Below are 17,682 nucleotides of genomic sequence, written 5' to 3' on the forward strand. Positions count from 1 at the left end.
ATGGAATTGGGGGGTGGAGGGAGGTTGGGAAAAGGTGAGGCGGATTTCTGGAGTGAGCAGAGGCTGATGTTGGGGAGTGGGGAGGGGGAGGTCTGGAGTGAGGTGAGGTGGGAGTGGGGAGGGGGAGGTCTGGAATGTTGGTGCTGGGGAGTATGGAGGGGGAGAGGGAGGTCTGGTATCGGGGTGGAGGTGGCAGGAAGGAGTCTGGGGAGATGTGACAGGAATCCATTGGTGGGAGCGGACCCCAGGGGAGGGTGAATGTGGGACAGTGTGGAGAGGGGAGGAGGGCAAGTAGAAATGTGAGTATAGTGGAAGAGAAGGGCAGGTATAGCACGGGAACAGGCCCTTCGTCCTTTGACCCTGATTCCGCGCTGACCAGTGATCCCCGTACACTTGCACTATCCTGTACACTGGGGACAATTACAATTTATACCAAAGACAATTAACCTACAAACCTGTACGTCTTTGGAGTGTGAGAGGACACCGGAGCACCCGGGGAAAACCCACGCCGACACATGGGGAACGTGCAAACTCTGCACAGACAGCAGCCGTAGTCAGGATCTAACTCGGGTCTCTGGCGCAGTGAGGCAGCAACTCTACTGCTGCCCCTTGTGCTGCCCTAAGGAGTGAATGGGTGACTGGAGATTGCGGGAGGAGGGGGAAAGTCAGTGGAGAGCTTGTGGAGAATGTATTTTGGTGACTGACTGACACTCGGGGGCGGGGGCTGAATGGTGAAGCGAGTGAGCGTGTGCGGGGATTGGGTGAGGGGTGTGAGTGAGTCGAGAAAAGGATGGATTTAGTCAGGATTCAGGGATAGAGCTCTGTAGGAGAGTCGAGGAGGAACAAGGAAGCGTGGCGTGGAGCGTGTTGGAGGAGTGTGTAATGTTCCAGGTGAGATGTGGGACCTGTGAGATTTGGTGTGTGTTGCTGTCAGCACGGACTGGTGACTCTTGGTCTCTGCAGCCGACTTCCCTCCTGATCAGCTGTTCAATGTGTTTTTACTCTTTTACCCTCCCTGTCCCTCCTCCTCTCTCTTCTTCCAGATCCACCGTTGGACACAACTCTGGAACCCCAGGGAGCAGGGACTGGAGACTCTGGTCCGGGTTTAACTAGTGACCCATCAGGGTCTGCAAACTTAAGTGTCAGTGGTGGGGAGCATGGAACATAGAAAAAGGCAGGCCAAGATATCCCCTATACCCGCCCCCCCCTCATGGGACCCAAACTGACCCACAACCCCTCCCCAATGACGGAGTATTCACCTCTCCTCCCCCCGGACCAAGACCACCCCTCGAACCCCAATCTGAGCCGTCCCCTATCCCCTCCCACTGGGGTCTCCCCTCCCTGAGACCAGACCGTTCCCTCCCTTCACTCGCCCCAGGACCGACCGTCCCCTCCACTCCCCTCGCCCGAGACCGAGTGAGCCGGAGGGGTGAGGGGGAAGCAGGGAGAGGGTGGAGTGGGACAGAGGGGGTGGGAGAGAGGGAAAGGGTGGGTGAGGGAGAGGCAGGGTCGAGGAGGAGGTGAGAGTTCAGGGAGGGGCGAGCAGAGGGGAATGAGGGCAGAGTGACGACGGGAATGATGGGGGTGAGGAGCAGAGGGAGTGGGGAGCAGAGCGGAGTGATGCAGGGATGGGTCCCAATGTGTGAGGTGTGTGGGGTGGAGGAGCTGGGAGGCAGTAACGGTCACTCCACTGTGGAGTGGGATGTACTGGGGGTGTCAGGATACACGGTGCAGGAGAGGGCTGGACCGTTGGTGTCACCAGAGACTGGTGTCGGCCGTGCACTTCCCTCTGCTCCCATCCCGCAGAGATGCTGGATTATTTCCACACTACACCCACTGTCTGTCCACACTTTATTACAGATCCAGCCTCCGTACCAACTGGGGAACCCCAGGAAACAACAGCTGAACCCCAGGAAACAACACCCGAACCCCAGGAAACAACACCCCAGGAAACTGCACCCCAGGAAACACCCAAACTCCAGGAAACAACAGCTGAACCCCAGGAAACAACAGCTGAACCCCAGGAAACAACAGCTGAACCCCAGGAAACAACAGCTGAACCCCAGGAAACAACAGCTGAACCCCAAGAAACAACAGCTGACGCCCAGGAAACAACAGCTGAACTCCAGGAAACAACAGCCACACCCGAGGAATCAGCAGCCGAACCCCAGGAAACAGCAGCTGAACCCCAGGAAACAATGGCTGAACCCCAGGAAACAGCAGCTGAACCCCAGCAAACAACCGGACCTCAGGAAACAACACACGAACCCCAGGAAACAGCAGCTGAACCTCAGGAAACAACATCCGAATCCCAGGAAACAACAGCTGAACCCCGGAGGGATGTGTCCACCGTCCCAGAACCAGATACAACCTCAGGTATTGATGGTTTTTACCTGACATCAGGTATTGATATTTCTGATGCCAAACGTCCGTGCTGGTGGGGAAAGGGCAAGGGAGGGTGACTTGAGGAATGTTGGCATCAAGGAGATGGAGGAGAGAGGCTGGGGTGTGGGGTGAGGAAATCTGGACAGAGAGAGGGGAGGAGGGGGTCTGTAATGGACGGGAGGACATTTGGAGTGGGGTGGGGGATCAGAAGGGGAGTAGGGTGTTTGTGGGAGGAGGCTTGTAATTGCGGGGTGGAGGGAGGTTGGGAAAAGATGATGTGGATTTCTGGAGTGAGCGGAGGCTAATGTTGGGGAGTGGGGAGGGGGAGGTCTGAAGTGAAGGGAGGTGGGGGTGAGTGAGTGGGGACGGGGAGGTCTGGAAGGTTGGTGCTGGCGAGCGTGGAGAGGGGAGAGGGAGGTCTGGTATTGGGGTGGAGGTGGCTGGAGGGAGTCTGGGGAGATGGGCAAGTAACCCATTGGTGGGAGCGGACCCCAGGGGAGGGTGGATGTGAGACAGTGCGGAGAGGGGAGGAGGGCAAGTAGAAATGTGAGTATCGTGGAAGACAAGGGCAGGTATAGCACGGGAACAGGCCCTTCGTCCTTCGACCCAGATTCTGCGCTGACCAGTGATCCCCGTACACTTGCACTATCCTGTACACTGGGGACAATTACAATTTATACCAAAGCCGAGGAGGAGGTGAGAGGGCAGGGAGGGGCGAACGGAGGGGAATGAGGGCAGAGTGACGATGTGAATGATGGGGGTGAGGAGGAGAGGTAGTGGGGAGCCGAGCGGAGTGACGCAGGGACGGGTCCCAATGTGTGAGATGTCCATTCACGGGTCCAGGCAGCGGGCAGTCGATGGCCGCACAGCGGTCGGTTGCCTGCCACTTTTCCGGGGTTACGTCCGTGCCCGTGTGTCCCTAGAGAGGGAACATGCGGTGTCCATGGGGACTGTGGAGGCCTTCTGTGAACGCTAGTCACCGCAGTAGGTTGAATATATTATAGATTAAAATGTTAATATTTTAAATTGATAATTTTGTTTAAGTGTTTTCTAAATTGGTTGAGCTTTCTACCTTCCCTTGTAAATTGTACATTTCTTTAAAAATCTAATAAAAAACATTTACGGAAAAAAAAAAATATTGTTTTAAATGTGTGAGGTGTGTGGGGTGGAGGAGCTGGGAGGCAGTAACGGTCACTCCACTGTGGAGTGGGATGTACTGGGGGTGTCAGGATACACGGTGCAGGAGAGGGCTGGACCGTTGGTGTCACCAGAGACTGGTGTCGGCCGTGCACTTCCCTCTGCTCCCATCCCGCAGAGATGCTGGATTATTTCCACACTACACCCACTGTCTGTCCACACTTTATTACAGATCCAGCCTCCGTACCAACTGGGGAACCCCAGGAAACAGCAGCTGAACCCCAGGAAACACCCGAACCCCAGGAAACAGCAGCTGAACCCCAGGAAACAACACACAAACCCCAGGAAACAACACACAAACCCCAGGAAACAAGACCCGAACCCCAGGAAACAACAGCTGAACCCCGGAAGGATGTGTCTACCGTCCCAGAACCAGATACAACCTCAGGTATTGATGGTTTTTATCTGACATCAGGTATTGATATTTCTGACCACAAACGTCCGTGCTGGTGGGGAAAGGGCAGGGGAGGGTGACTTGAGGAATATTGACATCGAGGAGATGGAGGAGAGAAGCTGGGGTGTGGGGTGAGGAAATCTGGAGAGAGAGAGGGGAGGAGGGGTCTGTAATGGATGGGAGGGTGTGTGGAGTGGGGAGGGGGATCAGAAGGGTAGTAGGGGGTTTGTGGGAGGAGGCGTGGAATTGGGGGGTGGAGGAAGGTTGGGAAAAGGTGAGGCGGATTTCTGGAGTGTGTGGAGGCTGATGGTGGGGAGTGGGGAAGGGGGAAGGGGAGGTCTGGAGTGAGGGGAGGTGGGTGTAGGGAGGGGGAGGACTGGAAGGGTGATGCTGGGGTGTGTGGAGGGGGGAGAGGGAGGTCTGGTATTGGGGTGGAGGTGGCAGGAGGGAGTCTGGGGAGAAGAGCCAGGAATCCATTGGAGGGAGCAGACCCCTGGTGAGGGTGGATGTGGGACAGTATGGAGAGGGGAGGAGGGCAAGTAGAAATGTGAGTATCGTGGAAGAGAAGGGCAGGTATAGCACGGGAACAGGCCATTCGTCCTTCGACCCTGATTCCGCGCTGACCAGTGATACCTGTACACTTGCACTATCCTGTATACTGGGGACAATTACAATTTATACCAAAGCCGAGGAGGAGGTGAGAGGACAGGGAGGGGCGAGCGGAGGGGAATGAGGGCAGAGTGACGATGGGAATGATGGGGGTGAGGAGTAGCAATCTTACAACATTTTGAGATTTTAAAAATCAAGTCTGCAATTTATCCTATCAGATATAGCATTAAAATAAGTTTAATTTGACACCTAATTCACTTTCATATCTTCAGTATTAAAAAAGCTATGGCCATTTTCATACTCTGAATTAGCATCTTGTTCCCTATTGCTTCTCCAGTGAATTAACTCAAAAGCTGTGATCGAGGACAGTCAAAAGCCCATAACTTTCTTAAAGTTCTTAAGAGAACTGAATGAAATGTTCTGTTAATTTAGATTGAAGCATTCTGAAACAAATATGAAACAATCTTACTTGGATGACCTGAAATTAAAGCATATAATTAGTTACTTACCTAATTGTAGCTAATTACAAAATTAAATTACTAGATCTAATCATCTATCCATTTCTTAAGAAAAGGTTAACATTTTTAAATACCCTAAGTGTCCAAATAACATTCTCACAAGAATCACAAAATAGCATGATTTTTAAATCTCATTGTCATTAATTTATAGGCCAAATGGAAGGAATTTAATGTTTAATTGCCGTAAATTAATTGCCATTTAAATCATCTTGCTAGTGAGATTTTGGGGAATGCGATCATTTGGAACGTTGTGGTTTGCGGTGAATTTAAACCACATATCGGCAGGAAAAACACTGCCGGTTTATATGGGGCCTAAATCCCCTTTTCGCAACGTAAAATTTGGATTAAAGTAATTCTAAGAAGTAAGTTTATATGTAAAATAAACGGCTTACCTTTATTTGTCCCGTACACGAGATCCGACCCGTTGTCGGCGTTGACGGCGTTAGAAGACGATTTTTATTTTACTTCTGCTATTAAATTGTCCAGCGATGTTTATAAAAACTTCAGAGAGCGCAAGTCGGATCAATTATTCTTCAGCAGTTTAACAGCCTGAGAAAGATCGATTCCCAACAGGCAGGAGTAAATGGCATTTTAATCCCACCCCCCTCTCAAAGGCACCAAAGTTGCACACACGGCCAGTGGCAGAACTGCAGCACCGCTGAAGGTAAGTTTTGTAACACACTTATGAGGAGCAGAGGGTGTGGGGAGCAGAGCGGAGTGATGCAGGGACAGGTCCCAATGTGTGAGGTGTGTGGGGTGGAGGAGCTGGGAGGCAGTAACGGTCACTCCACTGTGGAGTGGGATGTACTGGGGGTGTCAGGATACACGGTGCAGGAGAGGGCTGGACCGTTGGTGTCACCAGAGACTGGTGTCGGCCGTGCACTTCCCTCTGCTCCCATCCTGCAGAGCTGCTGGATTATTTCCACACTACACCCACTATCTGTTCACACTTTGTTACAGATCCAGCCTCCGTACCAACTGGGGAACCCCAGGAAACAACAGCTGAACCCCAGAAAACACCCAAACCTCAGGAAACAACAGCTGAACCCCAGGAAACAAAAGCTGAGCCCCGGAAGGATGTGTCCACTGTCCCAGAACCAGATACAACCTCAGGTATTGATGGGTTTTTATCTGACATCAGGTATTGACATTTCTGACCCCAAACGTCCGTGCTGGTGGGAAAAGGCAGGGGAGGGTGACTTGAGGAATGTTGGCATCGAGGAGATGGAGGAGAGAGGCTGGGGTGTGGGGTGAGGAAATCTGGACAGAGAGAGGGGAGGAGGGGGTCTGTAATGGACAGGAGGGTGTGGAGTGGGGACGGGGATCAGATGGGGAGGCTTGGAATTGGGTGGTGTAGGGAGGTTGGGAAAAGGCGAGGCGGATTTCTGGAGTGAGCGAAGGCTGATGTTGGGGAGTCGTGAGGGGGAGGCCTGGAGTGAGGGGAGGTGCGTGTGGGGGAGTGGGGAGAGGGAAGTCTGGAGTGGGGGAATGGGGAGGGGGTGGTCTCGAAAGTTTGTGCTGGGGAGTTTGGAGGGTGAGAGGGAGGTCTGGTATTGGGGTGGACGTGGCAGGAGGGAGTCTGGGGAGATGAGCCAGGAATCCATTGGTGGGAATGGACCCCAGGGGAGGGTGGATGTGGGACAGGGTGGAGAGGGGAGGAGGGCAAGTAGAAATGTGAGTATCGTGGAAGAGAAGGGCAGGTATCGCACGGGAACAGGCCCTTCGTCCTTCGACCCTGATTCCGCTCTGACCAGTGATCCCCGTACACTTGCACTATCCTGTACACTGGGGACATTTACAATTTATACCAAAGCCAATTAACCTACAAACCTGTACGTCTTTGGAGTGTGAGAGGACACCGGAGCACCCGGGGAAAACCCACGCTGTCACATGGAGAACGTGCAAACTCCGCACAGACAGCAGCCCTAGTCAGGATCTAACTCGGGTCTCTGGCGCAGTGAGGCAGCAACTCTACCGCTGCCCCTTGTGCTGCCCTAAGGAGTGAATGGGTGACTGGAGATTGCGGGAGGAGGGGGAAAGTCAGTGGAGAGCTTGTGGAGAATGTATTTTGGTGACTGACTGACACTCGGGGGCGGGGGCTGAATGGTGAAGCGAGTGAGCGTGTGCACGGATTGGGTGAGGGGTGTGAGTGAGTCGGGAAAAGGATGGATTTAGTCAGGATCCAGGGATAGAGCTCTGTAGGAGAGTCGAGGAGGAACAAGGAAGCGTGGCGTGGAGCGTGTTGGAGGAGTGTGTAATGTTCCAGGTGAGATGTGGGACCTGTGAGATTTGGTGTGTGTTGCTGTCAGCACGGACTGGTGACTCTTGGTCTCTGCAGCCGACTTCCCTCCTGATCAGCTGTTCAATGTGTTTTTACTCTTTTACCCTCCCTGTCCCTCCTCCTCTCTCTTCTTCCAGATCCACCGTTGGACACAACTCTGGAACCCCAGGGAGCAGGGACTGGAGACTCTGGTCCGGGTTTAACTAGTGACCCAGCAGGGTCTGCAAGCTCAGGTATCAGTGGTGGGGAGCATGGAACATAGAAAAAGGCAGCACGGTGGTGCAGCGGTAGAGTTGCTGGCTTACAGCGCCAGAGACACGGGTTGGATCCTGACTATGGGTGCTGTCTGCACGGAGTTTGTATGTTCTCCCCGTGACCTGCGTGGGTTTTCTCTGGGGGCTTCGGTTTCCTCCCACACTCCAAAGATGTTCAGGCTTGTGTGAGGAAGGCTCCCGACCTGAAACGTCACCTATCTATGTTCCCCAGAACTACTGCCTGACCCACTGAGTTATTCCACCACTTTGTGTCCTTCACATTAAACCAGTCGGGTTCAGTGGAAATGGATGATTCTGTTGTGTGATGTGTAAGAGTGTTAAAGGAATACGGTCCGAGACTCTTGAAAGGCTGGCACCACCATTGTACCGAGCGTGCTGGATCAGTGGGGTATTACTGGAGTAACAGACATGTGGTGAAATAATCTGAGGATTGAGCAGAGACACTGTTGTCCCTGGAGCACATTGAGGACACGTCCAGTAGAACAGATGAGGGAACCAGTGACTGGGCTGTGGGGGATTTTCAGAAAGCATTTAGTACGTTCCTGCACAAGAGGCTGGTCAACAAGGTCAGAGCACATGGAATTGTTCACACACTGACATGGATTGAGAATTGGCTTTTGGACAGAGAGCAACAGGTGGGAATAAGCAGATCATTCTCAGGTTGGCAGCAGTGACGTGTGGGTACAAGAGGGCTCAGTGCTTGGGCCCCGGTGAGTCACAGTCTGTATCAATAACTTGGCTGGGATGATCATCTGTGGACTGAGATGCACCGTGATATCTCCCACTGACCCGCAGTGTCCCTCACTGTGCCCCCTGGGACCGAGCATGGGACCCCCTCCCTGGGACCGAGATATCCTCTATACTCCCCCCACCCCCCTCAAGGGACCCAAACTGACCCACAACCCCTCCCCAATGACCGAGTCTTCACCTCTCCTCCCTCCGGACCAAGACCACTCCTCGAACCCCAACCTCAGCCGTCCCCTATCCCCTCCCCCAAGGATCTCCCCTCTCCGAGACCAGGCCGTTCCCTCCCCTCACTCGCCCCAGGACCGAACCGTCCCCTCCCCTCCCCTCGCCTGAGACCGAGTGAGTCGGGGGGTGAGGGGGAAGCAGGGAGCGGGTGGAGTGGGACAGAGGGGGTGGGAGAGAGGGAAAGGGTGGGTGAGAGAGAGGCAGGGTAGAGGAGGAGGTGAGAGGGCAGGGAGGGGCGAGCGGAGGGACCCAATGTGTGAGGTGTGTGGGGTGGAGGAGCTTGGAGGCAGTAACGGTCACTCCACTGTGGAGTGGGATGTACTGGGGGTGTCAGGATACACGGTGCAGGAGAGGGCTGGACCGTTGGTGTCACCAGAGACTGGTGTCGGCCGTGCACTTCCCTCTGCTCCCATCCCGCAGAGATGCTGGATTATTTCCACTCTACACCCACTGTCTGTCCACACTTTATTACAGATCCAGCCTCCATGCCAACTGGCGAACCCCAGGAAACAGCAGCTGAACCCCAGGAAACAGCAGCTGAACCCCAGGAAACAACAGCTGAACCCCGGAAGGATGTGTCCACCGTCCCAGAACCAGATACAACCTCAAGTATTGATGGTTTTTATCTGACATCAGGTATTGATATTTCTGACCCCAAACGTCCGTGCTGGTGGGGAAAGGGCAGGGGAGGGTGACTTGAGGAATATTGGCATCGAGGAGATGGAGGAGAGAGGCTGGGGTGTGGGGTGAGGAAATCGGGAGAGAGAGAGGGGAAGAGGGGGTCTGTAATGGACAGGAAGGCGTTTGGAGTGGAGTGGGGGATCAGATGGGGAGTAGGGTGTTTGTGGGAGGAGGCTTGGAATTGGGGTGTGGAGGGAGGTTGGGAAAAGGTGAGGCGGATTTCTGGAGTGAGCGGAGGCTGATGTTGGGGAGTGGGGAGGGGGAGGTCTGGAAGATTGGTGCTGGGGAGTGTGGAGGGGGAGTGGGAGGTCTGGTATTGGCGTGGAGGTGGCCGGAGGGAGTCTGGGGAGATGGGCCAGGAATCCATTGAGTTGCTGGCTTACAGCGCCAGAGACCCGGGTTTGATCCTGACTATGGGTGCTGTCTGTTTGTACGTTCTCCCCGTGACCTGCGTGGGTTTTCTCTGGGTGCTTCGGTTTCATCCCACACACCAAAGACGTTCAGGTTTGTAGGTTAATTGTCCCTGCTGTGTAGTATAGTGTGTAGTTTAGTGTTAGTGTGCGGTGATCGCTGGTCAGTGCCGACACGGTGGGCTGAAGGGCCTTGTTTTCACGCTGTATCTCCAAACTAAACTAAACAGGACATTACAGGAACAGGCCCATCACCCCACAAAGTCCGTGCCGAACATGATGCCAATTTAAACCTCTGCCTGCACGTGATCCATATCCCTACATTTCCTGCATACAAACATGCCTCACCAAAAAACGTCATATCCACTATCGTATCAGCCTCCACCACCACTTCTGGCAGCACGTTCCAGGCCCCCACCTCTGTGTAAAAGACTTGCCCCCCACATCTGTTAAACTTTGCACCTTGTATCTTAAACCTGTGCCTTCTAATATTTGACATTTCCACCCTGGGGGAAAAGTTTTAAATGACTACCCCATCATTGCTTCATAATTTTATATATTTCTGTCTGCTCTATACTTAGCCTCGACAACCCAGAGAAAACACCTCCTGAATACCTCCGCACAGTCCGCCAAAGTCCAACGAGATCTCCCGGTTGCTAAACACTTTAACTCCTCCTCCCATTCCCATACTGACCTTTCTGTCCTGGGCCTCCTCCACTGTCAGAGTGAGGCCCAACACAAATTGGAGAAACAACACCTCATAGAAACATAGAAACATAGAAAGTAGGTGCGAGAGTAGACCACCAGGTCCGTCGAGCCCGCACCGCCATTCGCTCATGGCTGAACACTAAACAGACACACTTACCCACAAACAGTAGACACAAGACACAGAACACAAGACACTACCCTCCCCTTTATACCGCTATCACCCCTCTCCACACCAAGAACCTCGTGATCTCCTGGGGGAGGCAAAAAACCGGATAAAAATCCAGGTCCAATTCGGGAAAAAAATCCGGGAAATTCCTCTCCGACCCCAATCCAGGCGATCGACACTTGTCCAGGAGATCACTCAGGTCTTACTATACTAACCATACCTAGGTCCATATCCCTGCCCTCTCCCCGTAGCCCCTTATCCCCTTGGCAGCTAAAAAAACATCTATTTTAGTCTTAAATATATTTAAAGTTTCTGCTTCCACTGCTCCCTGGGGCAGTGAATTCCATAAATTAACCACCCTCTGGGTGAAGAAGTTCTTCCTCATCTCAGTTTTAAAAGAGCCCCCCCTTATTCTGCAACTATGTCCCCTAGTTCTAGTTTCCCCGATCATTGGGAACATCCTCGGTGCATCCACCCGATCAAGGCCCCTCACGATCTTATATGTTTCAATGAGATCGCCTCTCATTCTTCTAAACTCCAAAGAGTAGAGTTCCAGCCTACTTAACCTTTCCTCATATGTCAATCCCCTCATTGCAGGAATTAATCATATTTCATTAGGGCAGCTTACAACCCAGTGGTTTAATAATAGATTTCTCTAACTTCTAATAACCCTTTGCTTTTCCTCTCTCTCCGTCCCTCCCCCACCCTCGTTCCCTGACTCGTTTCACTGTCCTCCAGATTAATTTTACTGATATTAAGCCTTGTTGTCACCTTCCCTCCCCCTCCCCAGCTAACAATGAACCGTTCAACATTTGCTTGACCATGTCTTCTCTCCAGTGATGCTGCCTGTCTCGCTGAGTTACTCCAGCATTTTGTGTCTACATTTGCTTGTCATAGTCTGCTTTGATCTGTTGTTTTCACACCGTACCCTTCCATATCTCTAGTCTCCCTCTTCCCTGACTCTCAGTCTGAAGAAGGGTCTCGACCCAAATCGTCACCCATTCCTTCTCTCCTGAGATGCTGCCTGTCTCACTGAGTTACTCCAGCTTTTTGTGTCCATCTCCAGAGAAAACAATCCAGGGTAGTCCAATGTCTCCTTAAAGCTAATGCCCTCTAATCCAGGCAGCATTCTGGTAAACTCCTTCTGCTCCTTGTCCAAAGCCTCCACATCACTCCTGTAATGGGGCAACCACAACGGCTATAACAATACTCCAAATGCAGCCCAACCAATGTGCTATGTAACTGCAACATAACTTCCTGACTTCCCGACCTATTCAGAACTTTGTGTCCACTTTCTCTGGCTGCTCGTTCCATACACCCACCACGCTCTGAATGAAAATAGTTGCCCCACTGGTTCCTGTTAAATCTATCCCCTCTCATCTTAAACTTATGTCCAACACAGAGTGTCCATTATGTTACTACAACTTTGTGGCACTTGTTTTTTTTGTAAATTACCATATTTATATATATATGCAAAGTGTTGGAGTAACAGTGGATGATGCAGAATCTCTGGAGAAAATGGATAGTTCATGTCCTCCAGAGATACTGCCTGACCCACTGAGTTACGCCAGCACGTTGTGGCATTTTTTTGGACATAAGTATAAGTGAGTTGGTTAGTACGTTTGCAGATGACACCAATATACTGTAGGTGGAGGTGCGGACTGTGAGGAAGGCTGTCAAAGTATACAGTGGGATATAGATCAGTTACTGAAGTGGGTAGAGAAGTGGCAGATGAAGTTTAATCCAAACAGGTTGTGAGGTGTTGCACTCTGGGAGGTCAAATGCAAGGGGAAATTATACAGTTAATGTCAAGAAGAACATTGATGAACAGAGGGGTCTTGGTGTGCACGTCCTTAACAATCTCAACGTGGCAACACAAGTAGGTACAGTAATAAAGTCGCATATGGCTATGCTTGCAGTCAGCGGTCGGGAAGTTATGTTGCATTTACATGGGACTTTGGTTGGGCTGCATTTGGAGTATTGTTATAGGGAGGTTGCACGGCAGTCGGGTCACGACCCGTGACCCGTGCTGTTGCCACGCTACGCCAACTGGAGTACACGCGATGAACTGCAGGTAAGCATTTACCATTGTTTCCAGCGTAGTGGGCCCGTTAAAAACTGCCAAAGTGGTCAATTTTTGTGCTGTAAATAATTATGGAAATCGGGGTAAGCGTGAAAGACATTTATCCTACTTCAGAATTCCAAAAGTGAGGAGAAATGACGGTAGAGAGAAGCGGCAGCTGAAGGGACAACAACAGCTAAAGTGGTTGGCGAGCATTGGTCGTGTAGATATCAAGATTGAAAATATTGGGAATTATCGCATTTGCTCACTGCATTTCATCAACTAAGGCATTATTTGTGGTTTTTCTTGATTCCTTTGGTATCTAAAAAGTTTCAGATGTGATAAATCTGGCTGTAAAATTTTTAAATCGCCCATGGTTCTCAAGTAGGTTTTTACATGCAAAAAGAAAACGCTTCTGAAGCTAAATTTATCATTAAAAAAATTTCAAGCATACGTGTGTTTCGAATTACATTTTACTCAGATGCAAGCCAACGAATGGCATAATTGTTAGCTGTTAATTGGACATAATCAACTTCAGCAAATTTACAATATCCTATTGAAAGGGAGTGGGTGTTTAAGCTGTCTGGACATTTTATTATTTGCCAAAATATACATCTCAATAGCATAATGATAGAAAACTTACTTTTCCACACACCACTCGTTTTTAATGATAAATTTAGCTTCAGTAGAGTTTTCATTTTGCATGTAAAAACCCACATGAGAACCCTGGGCAATTTTAAAATTTTACAGCCAGATTTATCACATGAAAGTTTTTGGATACCAAAGGAATCAAGAAAAAACACAAATAATGCCTTACTGTTGATGAAATGCAGTGAGCAAACTCGATAATTCCCAATATTTTCAATCTCGATATCTGCACGGCCAATGTTCGCCAAGCACTTTAGCTGTTGTTGTCCCTTCAGCTCTCGCTTCTCTCTACCATCATTTCTCCTCACTTTTGCAATTCTGAAGTAGAATAAATGTCTCTCACGCTTACCCCGATTTCCACAATTATTTACAGCGCAAAAAATGACCTTATCATCGGTTTTTAACGGGTAAGAAAGTACGTGTTCTGTGTATTAACAGTATATGCCGGAAGCTGCCATGTCCTCCACATGGATTGTGCTGGTCCGTGTATCACGCCCTTTGACCTGATGACCTTACGTGCAACACGATGCTCGAGCCTACAGTTCAGCCAGGGCTAACCTGAAGAGGGGCATCAAGAAGGCCAAGCACTGCCATAAGCTCAGGATTGAGGAGCACTTCAACAACAACTCCGACCCCCGACGCATGTGGCAAGGCATCCAGGCCATCACGGACTACAGACCCTCCAACACCACCCCCACATCCAGCGACGCCTCCTTCCTTGAGGAGCTTAACCACTTCTATGGCCGCTTCGACAGGGACAATCTAGAGACAGCCATCAAGGCTGTGCTACCTGCCGATCACCAACCCCTCACACTCACCCCCTACGACGTATTTGTGGCACTGAGTAGGACTAATACACGTAAAGCTGCTGGCCCTGACGGCATCCCCGGGCGCGTGCTCAGGGCCTGTGCTGCGCAGCTGACAGACACGTCTGGACTGACATCTTCAACCTGTCACTTGCCCAAGCAGTTGGCCCCACGTGCCTTAAAACCACCTCCATCGGGCCGGTGCCAAAACACTCCACTGCGGCAAGCCTCAACGACTTCCGCCCAGTTGCACTTACTCCCATCATCACCAAGTGCTTCGAGAGGCTCGTCCTGGCACACCTCAAAAGCTGCCTACCCCCCACACTGGATCCCTATCAGTTTGCCTACCGCAAGAACAGGAGTACGGAGGATGCCATCTCAACGGCACTTCACTCCGCCCTCTCCCACCTCGACAACAGAGACACTTACGTAAGAATGCTGTTCATCGATTACAGCTCAGCATTCTACACCATTATATCATCAAAACTGATCACCAAACTCGGTAACCTGGGCATCGACCCCTCCCTCTGCAACTGGATACTGGACTTTCTAACCAACAGACCCCAGTCTGTTAGGTTAGACAAGCACACCTCTTCAACCCTCACCCTGAACACCGGCGTTCCACAGGGCTGTGTGCTGAGCCCCCTCCTCTACTCCCTCTTCACCTATGACTGCACACCTGTACATGGTACTAACACCATCATCAAGTATGCAGATGATACAACGGTGATTGGCCTCATCAGCAACAACGATGAGTCGGCCTACAGGGAGGAGGTCCAGCACTTAGCAGCATGGTGCGCTGACAACAAACTGGCCCTTAACTCCAAGAAGACCAAGGAGCTCATTGTAGACTTCAGGAAGTCCAGGGGCGGCACGCACACCCCCATCCACATTAACGGGACGGAGGTGGAACGTGTTTCTAGCTTCAGGTTCCTGGGAGTCAACATCTCCGATGACCTCTCTTGGACCCACAATACCTCAACTTTGATCAAGAAGGCTCACCAGCGTCTCTTCTTCCTGAGGAGACTGAAGAAGGTCCATCTGTCTCCTCAGATCCTAGTGAACTTCTACCGCTGCACCATCGAGAGCATCCTTACCAACTGCATCACAGTATGGTATGGCAACTGCTCTGTCTCCGACCGGAAGGCATTGCAGAGGGTGGTGAAAATTGCCCAACGCATCACCGGTTCCTCGCTCCCCTCCATTGAGTCTGTCCAAAGCAAGCGTTGTCTGCGGAGGGGCACTCAGCATCGCCAAGGACTGCTCTCTCACCCCAACCATGGACTGTTTACCCTCCTACCATCCGGGAGGCGCTACAGGTCTCTCCGTTGCCGAACCAGCAGGTCCAGGAACAGCTTCTTCGCGGCGGCTGTCACTCTACTCAACAACGTACCTCGGTGACTGCCAATCACCCCCCCACCCCCCGGACACTTATTATCACTTATTATTATTTATTCAAATCATTTGCTATGTCGCTCTTCCAGGGAGATGCTAAATGCATTTTGTTGTCTCTGTACTGTACACTGACAATGACAATTAAAATTGAATCTGAATCTGAATCTGAATCTGAACACCCCCCCTATAGCCGTTCTGGTTGCCCAGTTACAGGAGTGATGTGGAGGCTTTGGACAAGGAGCAGAAGGAGTTTACCAGAATGCTGCCTGGATTAGAGGGCATTAGCTTTAAGGAGAGATTGGATTACCCTGGATTGTTTTCTCTGGAGATGGACACAAAAAGCTGAAGTAACTCAGTGAGAACAGACCCACAGATATTGCCTGACCCTCTAGGTTACTCCAGCAATATCTATCTTTAGTATAAACCAGCATCTGCAGTCTTTGTTTCTACATTTTACAGAGCAGATAGTTGAGGCAGGTATAACAAGTCATTTTGACATGTACATGGACAGGAAAGGTTTAGAGGAATTTGGGTCAATATGTGGGCAAATGGAACTAGCTGAGATGTGTCAGCATGGATGAGTTGGGCTGATGGACCTGTTTCCGTGCTCTATAATCTGTGACTGTGGCCGATCCCTCAAATTCACCCCGACTCGGACTGAGGGGAGTGACGTGGAGTGACAGACATTTCAGAAGGAGAGTGGGTGAAAGGAGACTGGGTGATGCAACTCTCTCCACAGACCCAGTCCTCCAATTCCCAAACTCCGCTGACGGTCTGATGGCCTGTTGTAGTGTTGCCACACTCCCGTGCCTCTGTTCCTTTATTCCAGATCCCCAGATGTCCACAGTGGAACACACCCAGGGATCATCGACTGGAGAATCCGTCCAGGAATCGGCTTCTGTCCCAGTGGGAGACACATCCTCAGGTACCAAACCCTCTCACACATTTTCACTTGTCCTCATTAACCCTGTCATGGGGTCATAGAGTGATACAGTGTGGAAACAACTCACCCACTGGCCAACATGTTCCAGCCACACGTCCCACCTGCCAGCATTTGGTCCATATCCCTCCAAACCTGTATTATCCATCTACCTATCTAACTGTTTCTTAAATGTTGGGATGGTCCCTGCCATAATTTCCTCCTCTGGCAGCTTGTTGCGTACATCCACCACCCATTGTGAGAAAACGTTATCTCTCATCGACAAAACATATCAACAATGGGATAGACTGGGGATTAGGCAAGTAGGGGATATGTAGGAATTGGGCAAACTGTTATCGTTTCAACATTTAAAATTAAAATTTAAACTGAAGAATAATCAATATTTTAAACTGAAGAATAATCAATATTTTAAATATATACAGATATGTGACTTTATGAAGAAATATATACATAGATTTCAAACTATATTCTTAGACCCTTTAGAAGAAGCAATGAATATTAAGGCTGATTCACAAAAACTAATATCATACTTTTATAATAATACTAGACCTAGTGCAGACCCGTTGGATCTGTTTCCCCAACGGCGTTTGCGGGGGGGGGGGGGGGGGGGTCTGCGGCATCACACTCACATTAACCACCCCCCAAACACACATGTGGGGGGAGGAGGGGTGAGAAGAGAGGGGAGAGGAGGAGGAGGAAACGGGACAGATTTGGGAGGGAAAGGAGAGCGGGGTAGGGGGTGAGAGAGGGGGATGGGGAGAGAAGTGGGGGAGGGGGAGGGAGGGAAGGAGGGAGGGAAGGGGAGAGGGGTGGGTGGAATGAGGGGAAAGAGTGGGGAGGGAGTGTGGTGGGGAAGGGGGGAGAGAAGTGGAAGAGTGGGGAGGAAGGGGGAGAGGGGTAGGGGGAGTGATGGAAGAAGGACAGAGGGGTGCGGGGAGGGACGGGGAGAGTGAGGGGTGGGGCAGTGGGAGAGGGGTGGGGTAAGGGGGAGTGGTGGAAGAGGTACAGAGGGGAAGGGGGCAGGTGAAGAGAGGTAAGGGGTGGGATAGAGAGGGAAGGGAGTGGGATAGAGAGGGATGGCGTGGGAGGAGGAGGGGATAAGGTTGAGGGGGAGGAGGGAGGGGCGGGGGAGAGATGTGTGGGGGTAGGGGAGAGAGGAGGAAGAGTGTGGAGGGAGGGGAAAGAGTGTGGAGGGGGAAGGGGGTGGGGAGAGAGGGAAGGGGTGGGAGAGAGGG

General features: G+C 51.3%; 1 protein-coding gene across 1 annotated transcript in view; it reads left to right on the forward strand.

The window, feature by feature from the left end:
- Nucleotides 1-17,682, forward strand: part of LOC116975667 (mucin-5AC-like) — a 516,444-nt gene that overhangs the window by 483,837 nt on the left and 14,925 nt on the right. The gene's annotated exons all lie outside the window — the stretch shown is intronic.

The sequence above is a fragment of the Amblyraja radiata genome, chromosome 7 (genome assembly GCF_010909765.2).
Source record: "Amblyraja radiata isolate CabotCenter1 chromosome 7, sAmbRad1.1.pri, whole genome shotgun sequence".
NCBI lineage: Eukaryota > Metazoa > Chordata > Chondrichthyes > Rajiformes > Rajidae > Amblyraja > Amblyraja radiata.